Below are 17,811 nucleotides of genomic sequence, written 5' to 3'. Positions count from 1 at the left end.
TCAAGGGACCTCGAATTGATGTCCTTCGACCGACTTGATCTCTTCTAGGCCGACTTGATGTGGAGGATACATAAATTGCATTTGACTCAATACTTAACCTTTTTACATGATTCAAAAGCCCAAGAAGGGTTTCTTTATAAGTACAATGACTCTATTGACTCTAAATAAATCCTAGAATTCCTCAATGGCGACTTTGACCTAAAACATGGTGACCCAAGCATGAAACTCATACTTTAATAAGTCACAATAATAATAATCATAATTTTTTTCTTTATTATTTTGACAAGTACATTACAAGATGACTCAAATACAATTAATGAACATCGAACCTAGTTACAATTTCCAACACTCCTGAGTCCCACTTAACTAGGGAGGTATTCATCATATACAAGTACAAGGAAGATCTCAACTATGTGAACCATGAAGAACTTTAGGCACCACAATGCCATGGACTAGATTCCAGACCAAGGAAATCTATCCATTGGTCTTTAAACGATTTAGGCACCGCAATGCCACAGACTAGATTCCTGACCAGGGCAATCTATTCGAGTGGGACTAAGATGGACTCAAGCTTTCAACCTCTCTAGGTACCATCAGGCTTACTTTCGAACCACCAACCCAAAGATCCAGGTGTGTATCCTAAAACAAAGCTCTATTATCAACACTACCTTTTCCAACTTCGGGACCAAGACATCAACACAAAGTGTCGGCCAAATGTCCTCCCAAGCAATGCTTCACTCATAAAGCCTCAATACTCCTGGATCTAGTAAATCAAGGATAACCAATCTCTCACAATCAAACTGATTGGTAACCAGCATGCTATCAACACCTTCGAGAGATTCACCTGTACAAACACAACCCCAATCAATAATATACTTTCATATGTACATAATCAAATACAAACCTCCAGGGTCTTCCAGACAACTTGATGTTGCTTCTCAACTTTTCATAGTAGGACTATCAACCGAATCTCTAACAGAATATTCCTCAATCATACACTTTCCTTTCCTACTTCTCATGCAGCAGCATATCCTTTGAAATTAATTATTCAATCAAAACCAAGTTATGCCCTCCCTCCTAAGTCACCGGATTCGTCCTAAACCCCCTACGAATCCCGAATCCGGCGAATCCGACACGATTCGGTCCGAATTCGTGTCCAAATCACAGGACACGTCGTGTCCGAGGTCGTGTCGCGGTTTTCAAAAGCGTGTCGCGACTTTGGGACATGTGTCTGGTTTCTAGGACTCGCTAAGCTCAGCGCGGGAATGAAAAGGGCGTGTTTGCTCATTAAAATTGTCATTTGGCAAGTGATTTGTGCTGTTGCAGCAAGGAGTAAAGCATTTAGCAAGGAGAATCGACCAGGTAAGTTCTAATCTCACTGTTCAAACTTCAGTGTTTATAGTTTACGTTGAGCAGCTCCATTACCAGTCAAGCCCTTTGACAATCCTCGGTCTCGGTCTCCAGCTCCATTACCACTCCAATCACACTATTATTCAACGGTCAACCACTCCAATCGCAGCAAAGAAGGGTTATAAACTTATAAGTTGTGACTCGTGAGTTATATTGTTATCTATCAGCCGCTCAGCGTCTTCTAACTCATATGATAATAACAGTAGTGTCATGATCTTGATGGTCGAGTAACATTGTCAATAATAGAGACCGGTTATGGCAGTGAAATATATGATGGTGTGAAGTGTCTTTATAAGACAAGTAGTAATCTACTTAACAATGAGACTGTTCTGTAACTAGATGACATTGCAGAACAGTGATCCTGATTGACATTCCTCTACAGAAATGGCATAGAGACTAACTTCTAATTTATGAGCTGTCATGAGACGTATAGAAGTATTTTGGAAGACTTGATAGTATAAAATTTAAATAAAACAGTGAGGGTATGGTCCAGCAAATAAAATTTTGTGCCGAACACCTACAGCAAAGTTATAACGAAACTTCCAAGTTGTATTATTGCTGTTCAGTGTTGGATTGATGGAAAGTTGGAAACCTTGGCATTGTAAACATTTTGATCACAGAGCTGAGAGAATCGATGTTTCAAATCTTGAATGCTGTAAGCCTGTGACACTTAAAATTGATTAATGCACAGTCAGTGACCAGATTAACATTGTGTTAGGTGGTGTAATGTCCTGAGGGGATTTTTTTCCCTTAGGGTTTAAGAAAATAAGAGAATATTGCACCAAAATTCCATCACTTTTTCAACTATCTTTAATGACCATAATGGCATAAAGATACAGTAATAGGCACATAAATAACATCAACAGTCCCTTAATTTATATTTCTCACAGTTTTACTTCCTAATGCAGTTATAGCATTTGGCAATTAGGAGCAGTAGTACGCAAGGAAATTGCATTTCAATTTTCTATTCATATTTGGTAAACATGAAACCAGGTCCTTATATATGGATTTAAGTTTTTAACCCAAAGTCTGTCAATAATTCATGAATCATACTACAGTCTACAACTAAATTACTAGTCACTGTACTAGTCAGTCACACTCATCCTCGGCCTCTCCTTCCACAGGATCAAACTGCAATCTTGGAGAAAACTTGGCTGCCCAAATACACTGAAATCCTGTACGAGCTTGGCATGTCTTTTGCAACCTTGAATTTCCAAAAGACATGCTAAAACTGTCTCTGTTCTAAGACTGACATTTCACCTCCCATTTTTTGCATTTTTACAGCAGTTTGTATATGATTTTCATTTTTTATTTACAAATTTGTGCATGCTTTGTAAGTTTGTTCATTTTTTTACAGGTAACAGTGTTCATGGCTCAATCAAAGGCAGCAGCAGTTAGGGGGCAAAGGAAGGGCAAGAATGTCATGGGTAGAGATGCCCTTCCTCGCCCAATATCATCAGAGTCTACTGCAAGTAATGTTGAGGGAAGAGAACTTAAAGACAATGATAAATATCCATTGTGGAAATATGTCACAAGAGAGGATGGGCCAGACAAAAAGGGAAAGGGAGGAGGCAATGTGCAATGGAAATGCAATTTTTATAACATTTCTTTCAAAAGCACATATTACCGTGTGAAATCACATTTGTTGGCTTTACCTGGTTGTGGGATTGGATCTTGTAGAGCTATTACTTCACAAAAGAGAAAAGAATTGCAAAAGGAGGCCAATGTTGGTATGGAACATGTGGCACTAGCTTCAAAATCAAAAATAGCCAAGAATGAAGACCCCTTTCCATTTTTGAGGAAAGCCAACACCAAATTTCCATTTGAGAGTTCTACTTCTACTGGGGGACAAGCATCAAAAAGAAGAGCACTTGGTCCAATGGACAAGATTTTCCAAAAAGGGAGACAGGAAGAGCTTGATCTCACCATTGCCTTCTTCTTCTATCAAAACTTCATATCATTTAATGTTGCACGTTCACCTTTATTTGTTGAGATGTGCCGAGCTCTAACTCAAGGGGCTCCAACAAGGTATGTGCCTCCTGGGTTAGAGAAGCTAAGAACCACATTGTTGACAAAGGCAAAAAAAGAGGTGCAAAAAATGCTTGAGCCTATTGTGGCAACATGGCCAACATCTGGGGTTAGCATTGTTTCTGATGGATGGACAGATCCAGCACAACACCCAATCATCAACTTCATGGTGTCTTCCGTGAATGGTCCAGTTTTCATGAAAGCAGTGGATACACTTGGCGAATACAAGGATGCACAATTTATGGGTGAGTTATTTATTAAAGTTGTTGAAGATGTAGGTGTTGAATCTTGTGTGCAAATCATTACAGATAATGCACCTGTTTGCAAGGCTGCTGGCATGATTGTGGAAGCTAAATATCCACAAGTGTTTTGGACACCTTGCATTGTCCATTCATTGAACTTAGCACTGAAATCCATTGCTTCTGATGTGCTTTGGATTGGAAGCATTATTGAGGATGCAAGACATATCCGTAACTTTGTGCAAAATCATACAAATGCCCTCGCTATCTACAAGGAGTACAGCAATCTATCATTGTTGAAGATTGTTGATACACGGTTTGCATCTTCATTCATGATGTTGAAGAGGTTGAGGGGGGTCAAGACCGCTCTTGGGTCCATGGTTATTTCTGAGTTTTGGTCTTTTTGAAGAAAGACAGATCAGGCAGCCTCTAAAAGAGTGAAGGACACAGTGCTAGATGATGCTTGGTGGGAGAGGGAGATCTAATTATTCGGATCATGGACCCTATCGTTTCTTTGCTTCGAGTTGCAGATACAGACAAACCCATCCTAGGAGAGGTTTATGAGGGATGGGATTCCATGATTGAGTCTCTGAGGAGCATTATTCTACAGAGTGAGTGCCCCGAGTATGAGACATCAGCCTCTGCCTTCTGTGATACCATACAGGGTATTCTTGTCAGCAGATGGGACAAGAATTGTACACCTTTACGTTGTTTGGCTCACTCATTGAACCCCAAATACTACAGCCATGAGTGGTTGAATGGTGGACCTTCCCGCAGATTCCCTCCTCACATGGATGGTGAAATCTCACAGGGGAGGAAAGAGGCATTCAAGCGGATTTATCAAGATAGTGCATTGCTTGCTAAGGTGGAGGATGCCTTTGCAGAGTTTTCCACTGGCAGTGGTCGATTTGGAGGTTATGATGTGATTAGAGACAGGGGGGTTAAGAAGCCCTATTCTTGGTGGGCAAATCATGGGGCAACAAGCCCTCCTCTTCAGCAGTTAGCCATGAGGATCCTCTCTCAGGTGACTTCATCCTCTTGTTGCGAGAGGAATTGGAGCACATATGGGAGTTTGCATAATGTGAAGAAGAGCAGGCTTGAGCAGTCCAGGGCAGAGACAATGGTGTATGTGCACACCAACCTTCGTCTTATTTACAGGCAAAGGGAAGAGTGGTTGAGGGGAAAGACAAAGATGTGGGATGTCTTTCCTGATGATATGGGTCTGGACACCACTGTTGAGTTGGCATTGGCCAACATGGATCTCAGTGATCCAGTGCTAGACCCTGTTAGTTTTGATGACTTACAGGGGTCAACCTCCGTACCAGCAGATGCAGAGGCGACTATGGATACAGGGGGGGAGGAGGATGCAGAGGAGAGCAGTGGGGACCATGATGATGGGGACAATGATGCTGATTGATGCCTTGAGGCTTGTATACCTGTAGGCTGTAGTTGTTTTATATTTTCTATTTCTATTTGCCATTGGCATTGCACCAACACTACCTATGTAACACATTTTGATTTGATGACTTAATGAGAAAACTACAGTTGTCAGTGTGTTTATCTTACTATCTTGTAGTTGTAAGTTGTCTTTCAGTTATGAATTATGAATCATGATTTAATTTTTTAATAGATTTATCATTTATGTGACGAATACCACTGACATTTATTTGAATTTTGTATGTACTATGCTTGCTAATAGCTATAGATGAAGCTCTGTGTTTGAAATCGATAAATTTGTATCATTAATTAAAATTTGTGTAAGAAATATGATAATATCTAATTTTTAATATATATATATATATATATATATTTAATAAAATAATATATAACGTGTCCTGTTCTGGGGGGTCAGCGTGTCCGAATCCGACACCACGAATCCCGAATCCTACGTGTCCCGAATCCCCGTGTCAGGTGACTTAGCCTCCCTCTCAACCCGGGAGCATCTCTTTATCCAGACTACTTAATCTTAGGGAGATCTTTTCTTTTTTTCGTTATCAGAGAATCTTTCATGGCTTCCAACCATTTCATCAGAGTTATCATCATCCACATCATGCTTATCACATCAATGAACATCTTCACCATATTTAATATTGTGTACCTACACAACTTAGATAGCAAGTGCAACCAAAACTATAGAAGCATGAAGTTAGCCATACCAGAATTACGGAAGCATTTCAACCTTACATATATCAAATACCCAAACTTAGAAAAGAGACACATACTCTTCAACATCTTGCTAGGGACTTTGTTATAAACCCTAGACTACTTCATAACAACTTTCATTCCATATAGGGTTTCAATGTTTCTTTCAAAGGTGTGCATACCCTACTACAACATATAGCAAACCCTAGAAACATTTCAAATAAATATAGATCTACAAGGCATCTAACAACTTTCAGAATTCATATGTTAGACTTTCCACTAGGGTATCATACAAATCCTACATTTCATACAAGAGAATCAATCAAAACCAATCATAGCGTAGTCATTAACATGACCAACTTCCACTAGGGTTGCAAACCCTAGAATTTCAATCAAACATCAATCCCAACTAAAACTCAGATTTCAACAAATGTTACACAAATCTCAAATCATCATATTGTCATCATCCATCAAAGATTTTTACTTCTACTAAGGTTCAACTCCAAAACCCTAGAATTTCACAAATACTACCATCTTAGAAAAACAAACTTTGACTAGGGCTTAGTTCCAAACCCTAAGATCCATGACCACTGACAAACAGGTCAACGCATACATCTAGGACTTCATCATCATGCATAGGCATTTCATATCATGTATTAGTCAAACCCAACTTCACAAATATCAATAAAACTTAGACATATAACAAATTTGATTAAACTAGGGCTTGATCAGTCAAACACACACATACCAACGAAATCATTTCTAAGACATTATAAGGGTCTTGCTTACACATTCCACCAAACCCTAATGAGTTAGGGTTTCAATATAGGAACATAGCAAACCCAACATTACCAAAGGTTCGAGATTTTAGACTTTATCGTTCAACCCTAACAAGTTAGGCTTTCCTGATCATACCAAAATCCTAAACATGACATCATCAACAAAAACTTCAAATAACATTTCTTAATATCCCTAAGTAGTTTAGGGTTTAAGACATTCACATTAACATACCCTTAGGTTAGGGTTTTCCAGAGAACCTATCTAGGGTTCTTATAAAATCAGTTAAAAATAGGAGGGGTAGATTTATCTAGTGATAAATCACCCAAAATAAGAATCAATATGATTCACTATAGCTAGTCACAACAATGCTAGTAATAGATTGTCAAATAAATAAAAATTTATTATAAAGAAATCAATGTTTCAAAGTGTTGAAATTTCTAAGTCTATCCATTAGAAATTTTATCTGTATTCTTCGGGTTTACTTCTCCTACTTGTTAATTACGAACAAGTCATTTAAACATATAAACATCGAAATAAACATAATACAGTCTTAACCAGTGTTTTACAAAACGGACTCGGATTCGGACTCGGCCGAGGATCGACTCGGACTCGGACTCGGAAACGGCAATGACTCGGCCGGCTCGATTTCAATGACTCGGTCGTTGTAAAAAATACATTAAATATTTATTTTTTTTATAAAAAAACATAATTTTAAAGATTTTCATTCAAGTTTTCAAACACACAACATTATAATATACATGGAAGACAACATATGATCAAAGTAGGCTCATGAACCAATCCATTATATCAAAATGGCTCATGTACCCAATGGAGAGAAGCAATATTATTAGATTTGAAAAATATATTGCCTTTATATTTGGAAATGTGGTCGAGAGCCATGGCCTATCCAAAATCTTCTTGCCCGTGTTTTCCTTTTTTCTTCAACCATTGGATATGGAGATTCAACTGATTATGAGGGGAAGTGCATTTACGCAATCTATATTAGGACGAGCAACATATGGAAAGCAAGAGTGGACTCCAACATCAGTCTTGCTCTGGTGGATCCGATCAGGGTAGAGGTGTTTATTGACAATTTGGAGGTGTGGGTGGGCCTCAATGTTCCAGTATGATGGTGCAGTAAAAGAAGATGGGAGCAGAGCCATTGTGTGGTATAATACTAGATTTCAACAACGCTGATGCTGCAGACTACCAATATCATCATTACAGGGAGGATATCTAGGATTTTGAGCACAAAGACGTAAAAATAATGATGAAAGCCAAGATAAAAGTAAACTCTCACACCATTTAGCACAAAGACAAAAAACAATGATGACAACACGAGCTTGTTCCCTTTCTCGTGCTTGATCAGGTTGAGGTTCATTAGTCAAATGGATACCACCAAGGGACAAGATTGACTCAACTACCAATGCAGGATGTACCTCAACATCCTTGTGGAAACTTGATAGATATCCAATGCAGGATGTACTTCAACATCTGCAACAGGCCGCAACTCTACTCTCTCTTTGACAGTGTCAAGCTGCCACAAACACAAACTGACTGCAACGACCAAAAACATATCTCATATGAAACGGCCGTTTTTTGACCTGACCCGGCCGGGTTGACCGGGTCAGCTATGACCCGGCCGAGTCATTGGCTGACTCGGCCGAGTCATAGCTGACTCCGCCAGCCGAGCCGGGTCAAAGGCCGGGTCAGAAATTTTTTTAATGAAACGGAACGAAACGGCCGTTTCCGTTTCGGTACGGCCGTTTCGTAAAACACTGGTCTTAACCATCTATTGATCAACCGCCGAAAGAAATATCAAACACACAAGTGACATCGTTATTTTTGGACAACTCATCCCCGGAAAAACCCAACTTGGGAAAACCGGTGAAGCAATTCTGAGGGTTATTTATTATGCAGTATATCCTTGAGTACAATTGGGTGCCAAACAAGCTCACCTGACAGAGAAAAATAACCGGCAGTAATACCTTTCTATTCGGAAGCAGATATTTAAAAAATCTACTCCACGAAACCCTCTCCAGCACCACTGAAGCACTGCGTCAGCCCTCCTTGCCTCTGCGTCAACCTCAAAACCCTCTGCATCAACCCTCTGAGGCACTGCGTCAGCCCTCCTTGCCTCTGCGTCAACCTCAAAACCCTCTGCATCAGCCCTCTGAGGCACTGCGTAACCTCTACAACTCTTTGCGTCACCCCTATTGACATTTGCGTGGATGACCCAGACCCTTCTGGCCTCTGCATTGTCTCAGCTAGCCTCTGCATGGCCTACTCTAGCTTCTACATCTACCTCTCTGCCTCTCTGTCCAGTACTCACTGCCCCTCGCTACAAACTAATCACTAATTCAACTTTACTTAGCAAACCCCACTCTAGTAAATCGAATCACTGATCACTCTGGTGTATTCTCTAACTGACCCTCAAGCCTCCTCTTATACTCTTCCTGTTGGTCCTTCAACAGCCGAGATTACATCTCTAATCAACAGCTAAGATTAGATTTGGCTTGATCCATGTCTTTTGGAACCTTCTAACCCAGTTTCATATTAATACTCATGAATATTTTATTTTTCTCAAGTTTGGACTTAGGAACTCCATTAAAAATATTAATTGTTTTATTATCTCCTAAATCGGGTAGAATCTGCCCAAACCATTTCTGGGTCTTGGAGATCTCATGTGCTTTAGCCTCTCCACCAATTTTCATGGAAAGAGCACATCTGATGCTACCCCAAATCAACACTCCCTCTTAGCAAGGATTGTAATCTAATAATACTCCACACTGAGTATCACTCTGATTATATGACACCGGTACTTGTGCTGATGCCAGGCCTCCATGCCCAACATCCTCTACACTGTTGCATCCTGTACTGTTGCCCATGGCCCTGCCACTACCACTGCTACATCCATACGGCAGCTCCCTCTACACCCGTGTTGCTGCTGGTCCTTTCTCCCAACACTGCATCTGCACTGTAACCCCCTCTCATCATGTTGCATCGTGCTACTACTAACCGCTACTGCACTACAACTTAGTTACTGAGAAGTAAGTAACTAATCCACCCAACTACTGACATCCCTATCAGGCTAGAAACACTCCTGATGTTGAAGCTCTCTCTGTCGCTATCAAGTACTCCCTCTATTGCCTCTGCGCTGCTGCAACAACCAATGTTGTGAAAATCGTGATCGGGATTAAATCGGCGCAGGGAACAAATCGGAAAAAATCAGAATTATCGGGAAAAAATCATTTGGTACAAAAATATTCATTTTTTTTTTCATTTTTTTTCAACTTTTTTAATATCTAAACCATCTACAACATAAAATAAATACAATGACACATAAATATGATAAAAAAAACTAATACATAAGATGTTTAATATTATTTCTAGCGCTAAAATCACACATAACATTGAATCATGTCTTGAATAGTAAGTCCTGACTCCTGAGTCCCAACTCAGCCTCAAAATATCAACAAAAAATATGATAATGTATCTCATCATGTCATAATGTCATATACAATAAAATGAAAGTCTAATCCTATTGATTTCCTTTGCCCCTCTTGCGAGAAAATGCCACAGCTTTCCCTTTCCCTCTAGATGTAAGATGCGGGTGCCTGTGCTTGTGGAGATGGCAATGGAGTCTGATGTGTTCTAGAAGCTGAAGAACTAGAAGTAGGAGCTATAGGAGGTAGACCACGTCCTCTACTGGTGGCAGGGGTAGCCCGGACAGGTGGTGTCACCTGGAAACATTACAATCTCCCAATCCTGAAATCCTGAAAAACTGATAAGTCTGCTGGATTTTAAATGAAATCTAAAATTCTACTTTCTCCATATGAAATCCAGTGAGGCTGGAACCACTCTCAAACATCCTGAGTCATTTCATGGTAATGTTAAAAATTTAAGTAAAAGGATGAAAATGAAGATTTAAGGAGAATTTCACTTTTACTTTAAGAATTGAACATTACCATGAATAGCATATCCATACTAGGGCCTAGACTTGATCATTAAGCTGCCCCACTCAAAAATTATTTGTTTCTTTCAAAAAAAATTGCATGAAAAAACCCAAAAAAACGTTATAAAACTATGTTGTCGCGACCCCCAGCGATTTTTTAAGTTTTTATCGCGATTTTTTCGTTTTTATCGCGATTTTTTCATAAAATCGCGATTTTTTCAATAAAAATCGGCAAAAAAAAATCCGGCGATTTTTTCGTTTAATTATCGCGATTTTATCGGCAGAGGGAAAAAATCGCGATTTTTTCATTTTATCGCGATTTTCACGACACTGGCAACAACTCCCTGCCTCTCGCACTGCTGCAAACCTCTTTGTAGCCTGCTAGCTCTGCGTTGCCCGGGACTATTGCACTGTAGCACTCTCTACCACTTCCTCCACATCTGTTTCTACCGACATCTGCCAGTCCTGCTACTCTCTCTTCGGGGCTCCCGTACCAAGGTATAATCCAAGAGGTTGGGTACCTCAAGGATACTGCCCCTCATCGCCTATAGTCTTCCTGACTACAACTTGATGTCTCCCCAGCTCTTGTCTAGAGGTACATGAGCACTCATGGCACAATCGTCATCCTCCACTACCTCCTTTTCCGCCTTCACTAGCGTTGCCTTGGAGTCAAATGCCTCTCCTTTGTTCCTCTTCCTCGAACACTAGTTCACATAATGACCCAATTCCCCACAGTTGAAGCCCTTGACCTTGGAGAGGTCCCTTTTCTTCCTCTTCTCCTTCTTTCCTGCAGATGCCAGAGTTGCATCCTCTTCCTCTTCCTTCTTGATCCAAAATCCTTTGCTACTACTTCCCATCTTGGACTATCGTTTGATCTCTTCCTAGCAAAGAGCTACCCATAATTCTTCCCAATCTGGAAGATTCACCCTGCCCAATACGCTTTGGACAAATGTCTCCCACTCCTCAAAGACTGCGTTTAGTGCAGTCCTCACCAGCAACTCCTGATCCGGCGTGGCCCCTATGGAAGTCAGTTGGTCCCGGATCTCCTTCATCGACCGAGGAAATGATCTATCTACTCCCCCTTCTACATCTGGTATGACTGCAATTGATTCTCAAGTAACATCTTCCTCTGCACGGAAGTATGCTAGTACAATGTCTTCAAGGCGTCCCACATTTCCTTTGTCGTCTCCTTCTCGGCAATATGTTGGACCACATGATCCTTGACCCCATCAAGAATGATACATTTCGCCTTGGCCATTGCCTCCTCTTACTTCTCATTATCAGTCGAGTCAACTGGGATCGCCAATGTTCTTAAGACGAAGGCCTTGATGCGATGTCCATCTAGAATGGACAAGATCCTAGCCTTCCAGACCACAAAGTTGGACACCCCGTCCAGCCTGTCCTGATCCCTCAGCCCATTCATGGCCATCTCTCTGCTCTTCTTGTCGACTCCTCTAAGTCTCTCTACTTCCCTCTGGAAGTTCTCTCTTTGACTCCTGTTGAGTCTCTCTACTTCCTGCCTGGAAGTTCTCTGGTAGACTCCCTCTGAGTCTCGATTTCCCTCCTGGAAATCCGCCTGCCAATCGTCAAGTCGCACCTCTCTGATCTTCTATGCACCTGCAACACTAATCCAGATTCCTTGGCTAGAAATCTGCCTCGGTAGCGACTCCCTCTACCTTGGTTTTGCCCCGTTAGGTACTGTTCTACCCACAATACCCCACCAACTTCACTCCTCGCAAACTGCCCACAACGTCCTATGCCCCGGCAACTAAAGGACTGAGCCTCTAAGCTCTGCGCAATCCCAGCACTGGCTAAAAAACTCCCTCAGCCAACTGCATCAACCATCCTGGTCTCTGCGTGAGCCTTTTTCTTCCCTCCTCAACCTCTGGTCCTTTGCACTGGCCTCTCTCTGGCCCGGACTGATGACGCAATCCCTCTACATCAACCCTTCTTCTGTCGCTTTCTGCAAAGAACAACTTCTATCACTCGAGACAACTGTTTTTGTTGCAAATTCTCTGCTTCAGTTGATGCCTTCAGCTCTCTTGTGATCTGTAACCACGCTTTGATACCATGTTGAAATTTCTAAGTCTATCCGTTAGAAATTTTATCTGTATTCTTCTGGTTTATTTCTCCTACTTGTTAATTACGAACAAGTTATTTAAACATATAAACATCGAAATAAACACAATACAGTCTCAACCATCTACATATCAACCGTTGAAAGAAATAGCAAACACACAAGTGACATTGTTATTTTTGGACAACTCGTCCCCGGAAAAACCCAACCTGGTAAAACCAGTGCAGCAATTCTAAGGGTTATTTATTATGCAGTATATCCTTTGAGTACAACTGGGTGCCAAACAGGCTCACCTGACAGAGAAAAATAACCGGCAGCCATACCTCTATATTTGGAAGCAGATATTCAGAAAATCTGCTCCACGAAACCCTCTCCAGTCCCATTGAAGCACTACGTCAGCCTTCCTGGCCTCTACGTCAGCCTCAAAACCCTCTGCGTCAGCCCTCTGAGGCACTGCACAGCCTCTACGGCCCTATACGTCGCTCTTGATGCCCTCTCCGTGGATGATGCAGGCCCTTCTGGCCTCTACGCTGTCTCAGCTAGCCTCTACGTGGCCTGCTCTAGCTTCTGCGTCTGTCTCTCTGCCTTTGCGCTGGCCTCTCGGCACTATCTTCGCCTCTCTGTCCAGTACTCATTGCCCCTCGCTGCAAACTGATCATTAATTCGACTTTACTTAGCAAACCCCACTCTAGTAAATCGAATCACTGATCACTCTGGTGTATTCTCCAACTGACCCTCAAGCCTCTTCTTATACTTTCCCTGTTAGTCCTTCAACAGCTGAGATTACATCTCTAATCAACGGCTAAGATTAGTTTGGCTTGATCCATGTCTTTTGGAACCTTCTAACCCAGTTTTATATTAATACCCATTAATATTTTATTTTTCCTAAGTTTGGACCTAGGAAGTTAGGAACTCTATGAAAAATATTAATTATTTAATATTTCCTAAACCAGGTAGAATCTGCCCAAACCATTCCTGGGTCTTGGAGATCTCATGTGCTTTAGCCTCTCCACCAATTTTCATGGCTAGAGCACATCCGATGCTACCCCAAATCAACACAAAGCATACCTTTGTTCCTTGACAAACCTTGTCTCGAGAGGTCCTCTTTCATACTCCTTGAGAATATAGCAAATGTTTTCCTAATCAAGACAATAGAGGGAGAATGATGATTAGTATTTAATATAATCAAAGCTAAATGAGTACATGAAACCAAAAACTGAAAGGAAATGAGATACTTATCTTTGGGAGTTGTTGGGGGCTCCCTCCAAAGCTTGAGGGATACCTATAAACTTATAAAACAAAAGAAAATGTCTTTTCCAAAAACATGTTAAAACCTATAAATTCTAAATATCAAAAATACAAAATAGAATAACTAAGACTAAAAGCAAAGGACTTAGTAGTGTAAGTCCCTTATGTCAGATTCTTCAGGTTTGACTTTCTTTGGATCTTCTTCTTCAACAACATTGGCTTGATCTCTTTCTCTCTTCTTGTTTCTTGGATTGTCGGGATAGTCACTCCTGTAGTGACCCTTCTTATGACATTGATAGCATTCTACCTTGGACATGTCAACTTTCTTCCTTGGTCCTTTCAATTTCTTTCCTTTATGTTGAGCAATGGAGGGATTTGAAACATCTTCAGAATTGGCAATTAATGAGATCCTTAATTCTTCCTGAGTGCAAGCAGTCCATAGTTCTTCAAAAATGGGAGCTTCCTTCCAACTATTAAGTCATGCAACAAATGCGCCCCAAGTAGGTGGCAAACCTAATAGAGCAGTGATCACGAGTTCTTTGTCTGGAACAATTTCATCAATGGCCAAAAGATCATCTCTGATTCTTGCTATCTTCATAAAGAAGGAGGCCATTGTATCTTCTTTAGTCATCTTTGTGGCCCTTAGTTCATTCTTCAAACTTGCTACTTGACCAATGTTCTTAATAGTGAATAACTTTGACACAGCTTCATATATTTCTTGAGCATGATTGAAGTTGGCTATGAATGGGACAAGATTGTCCTTTATTCCTTCTACCATTAGAGTCATGGCCACCATTTTTAATTCTCTGAATTTTACTTTGTCGACATCACTAGAGTCATCTATAGGCTTCTTAACTTTTCCTTGGACCAAGTCAAATAATTTGTTCTTTTCAAGGATGAGGTAAATCCTCTTCTTCCAAGATCTAAAATTTGAGGCTACTTCAAGTTTGTTCTCTCCCTTGATTGTGTTAGACATATTCCTTGAATATAGTAGACTCCTTCCTTGAAATAATCCTTTTGAATGGTTTCTTGATCAAGTGCTTGAGAGTGCCTTTTTTCTTCTTTCTTAAACAAAGCTCTGATACCATGTTAGAAAATCGGAAAGGCAAAAAGTTTTTCTTATACTTGATAATTACGTGTGATGTTTTTAACTTCTTATTAAGTTTTCTTTATATCTTCTTTCTTTAGTTCATCAAGCAATTACCAAAGCGAAAGAAAATAAAACAATGGACACCAAATATAGGAACTATGCCAAGGAAAAACCCCCCTCGAGGGGAAAACCTAGTCAAAATTCTCTTCCTTTCAATAGTATTCTTTGAGACTCTTCACCCGAGACAAAGACCAAACCTTCCCTCGACACCAAGTCAGTCTCCCAGATCTTCAACCTTTCTTTCAGCAACTTCGACTATGTAGCAGACATCAAGCAACTTCCAGCATCAACAAAACTTGGAAGACTTTGATCTTCCAAAATAGGGCACGAAACAAAGAGAGAGAGGCACCAAAAATTTTTTTTTCCTCTTCTCCTTAGACTCCACCCAACTTGCACTTCCTTCCCCTTCTTCTTATACTTCGCACTTCTTCCAGCTTCAAGAGATATCTTTCTTGTGAGAGAGTGTGTTCCAAAAGGATTCGAATTGCTTCTATTTATAGGCTTCAAGGGAGGTTGAATTGATGTCCATAGGCCGACTTGATGTGGAGGATACATAAATTACATTTGACTCAATACTTTACATTTTTACATGATTCAAATGCCCAAGAAGGGTTTTTTTTAAGTACAATGATTCTATTGACTCAGAATAAATCCTAGAAGTCCTCAATGCGGACTTTGACCTAAAACATGGTGACCCAAGCATGAAACCCATGCTTTAATAAGTCACAATAATAATAATAATAATAAATTATTTATTCTTTTGACAAGTACATTACAAGATGACTCAAATACATTTAATGAAGACTGAACCTAGTTACATTTTCCAACACATCTAACCCAACACTCTACTCTAGGTAGGCAATGTTGCATCAATAAGGTAAAATATGCTCTGTGGAATGAATAAAACTTCCTTTGGAGTACTACTGAATGTAGCGATAATCATCTCTCAAGAGGCCTTTATTGTTGTGATGACATCACCTGACAAACCTTACTCAAAATAAAGTAAAATCACTAATCATTAGGGATAATAACCATAAATGCATCATACTGGACCACGCCTAATTTTCAAGGCACATAAATACTTCACACAGAGCTCAACCTTTAAATATCTAACTAGATCAAGTCCTATCAACAAGTTACCTCCTTATATTAGGGATGGTTAGGTGGATAACCCTATCAGATGTTTCCAGCCCCCAAGGGGAAGTGGCATGTCCAAGTTAGCCCATCAATCCATAGATGTGTGTGAGAATGGTGGCTACGAAGTGGGAATGACTTTAGGGTGAGGTGCCATAACCAAGTGACCAGCTAATGGAGGTCCAACATCCTGAGTGTATATATGTAAAAAGAAAGGAATCGTAGAGGCATGAGTTACACCTTTCCTTGGCTTATTTTTTCCACCCCTCTGGTGTGCCTTTTTCATGACTTGCTTTGATTTAGGTGCAGGGCTCAGGAGCCCAAGCCTGCTTTTGAGATTTTTTTCATTACCCCTCAATGATGATTCACTGTGTCACTCATCAGGGTTGGGACAATACAAGAGTTCCTTTTATAAATGAACATGTGCTTGAGGAACTTGGTGATTGCTAATGAGGGGGGTAGAGCTCATGCTAGGATTTTGCCCACGTGCTAATCAAATGTCCCAAGCATCGTTTGCATTTTTCATTGTTCTTTCACTGTGGATTTCTTATGATTTTATCTTTCTTTAGCTGCATCAACCTCCAAGACTAAGTTTTCGAAGCCCAAACTCAACGATGAGGATGAAAGGTGCCAATCCCAATGACCAATAACCACCTCCCGAAGAATGGAGATGAATAAATGGAGAAAATAGAAGTGGTAAGTATAGAATATCTTGGACACGCTACTTTAATCAGTGCCTCCCCAGTAATGTCCTTCCTAAAACCCTAAGGCTTTAGAAGAGCTCCCACTGGACTAGAGTCAAAGACTAACCTCCCAAGTGAAGTGAGGGAATAAGAAGTCAAAGATCAGTTAATAATCCAGTTTGCCCCTTGATCCATATTAGTATGCCCACAACATTCAGTGAAAGCACATGGATGCAAAATGGTTAAAGTACCTAATAATGGATGATCCACCTACTATCAAGAAGGAATGCTACATGGGAGAAAGAAATCTGACCGGAGCAAGAAGTGGAGAACCCTAGCATCATGTTATGTGTTGATCATATAGGGCTGCTGGATGGCTGGCTGTCCGAGGAGAAAAATTTCTCCCATGGTTTACCCACTTTTTGGTGGGTAACAAGAACCAATCTACAAAATAAGAAAAACGAAAAGAAGTTACTAAAGAGTCCAGGCTCCTAATTGGAAGCCCTTAGTCACAGATATATGTGACGTACAAAAAAAGCTAAGGCAGGAAATTAGCTAAAGCAGCGGTTGCTGTAGCAGAAAATATGCAAAGGAAGGTCACTCCAGTAACAGAACTGATTGCAAAATATCATTTGGTCACTTTAAGAGGTTTATTTAATATTTAAGGACTCAGACCATAAAACTTGCTGAAGAGCCATGGATTTAACTGATCAATAAAAATCCCTTTGGCTTCACCACACAATTTTTTTTACAAGAGAATCAAACTATAAGCAAACAAATTGAATCATGTCATATTCCTTTCTACTAATGCAAGAAAACAAAAAGTAAAGAAACATAATGTTCCGCGGAAATTTGATTAAAAAGTTCAAATATTCAAATGCACAATCCATGTGGATAAGACTTTTAATGCCTTTTCAGATGGTTCACCTAAAATTGACTATGAAAACCGAGGAAAGATTATCAGC

General features: G+C 40.3%; 1 protein-coding gene across 1 annotated transcript in view; it reads right to left on the bottom strand.

The window, feature by feature from the left end:
- Window positions 1-17,811, bottom strand: part of LOC149232834 (mitochondrial carrier protein MTM1-like) — a 222,277-nt gene that overhangs the window by 34,961 nt on the left and 169,505 nt on the right. The window lies entirely within an intron of this gene.

Source organism: Pinus tabuliformis, chromosome J, assembly GCF_031772625.1.
Source record: "Pinus tabuliformis cultivar Carrire ecotype Pingquan chromosome J, CPIR1, whole genome shotgun sequence".
NCBI classification, from domain to species: Eukaryota; Viridiplantae; Streptophyta; class Pinopsida; order Pinales; family Pinaceae; genus Pinus; species Pinus tabuliformis.
This window is presented reverse-complemented; position numbering and strand designations above follow the sequence as displayed.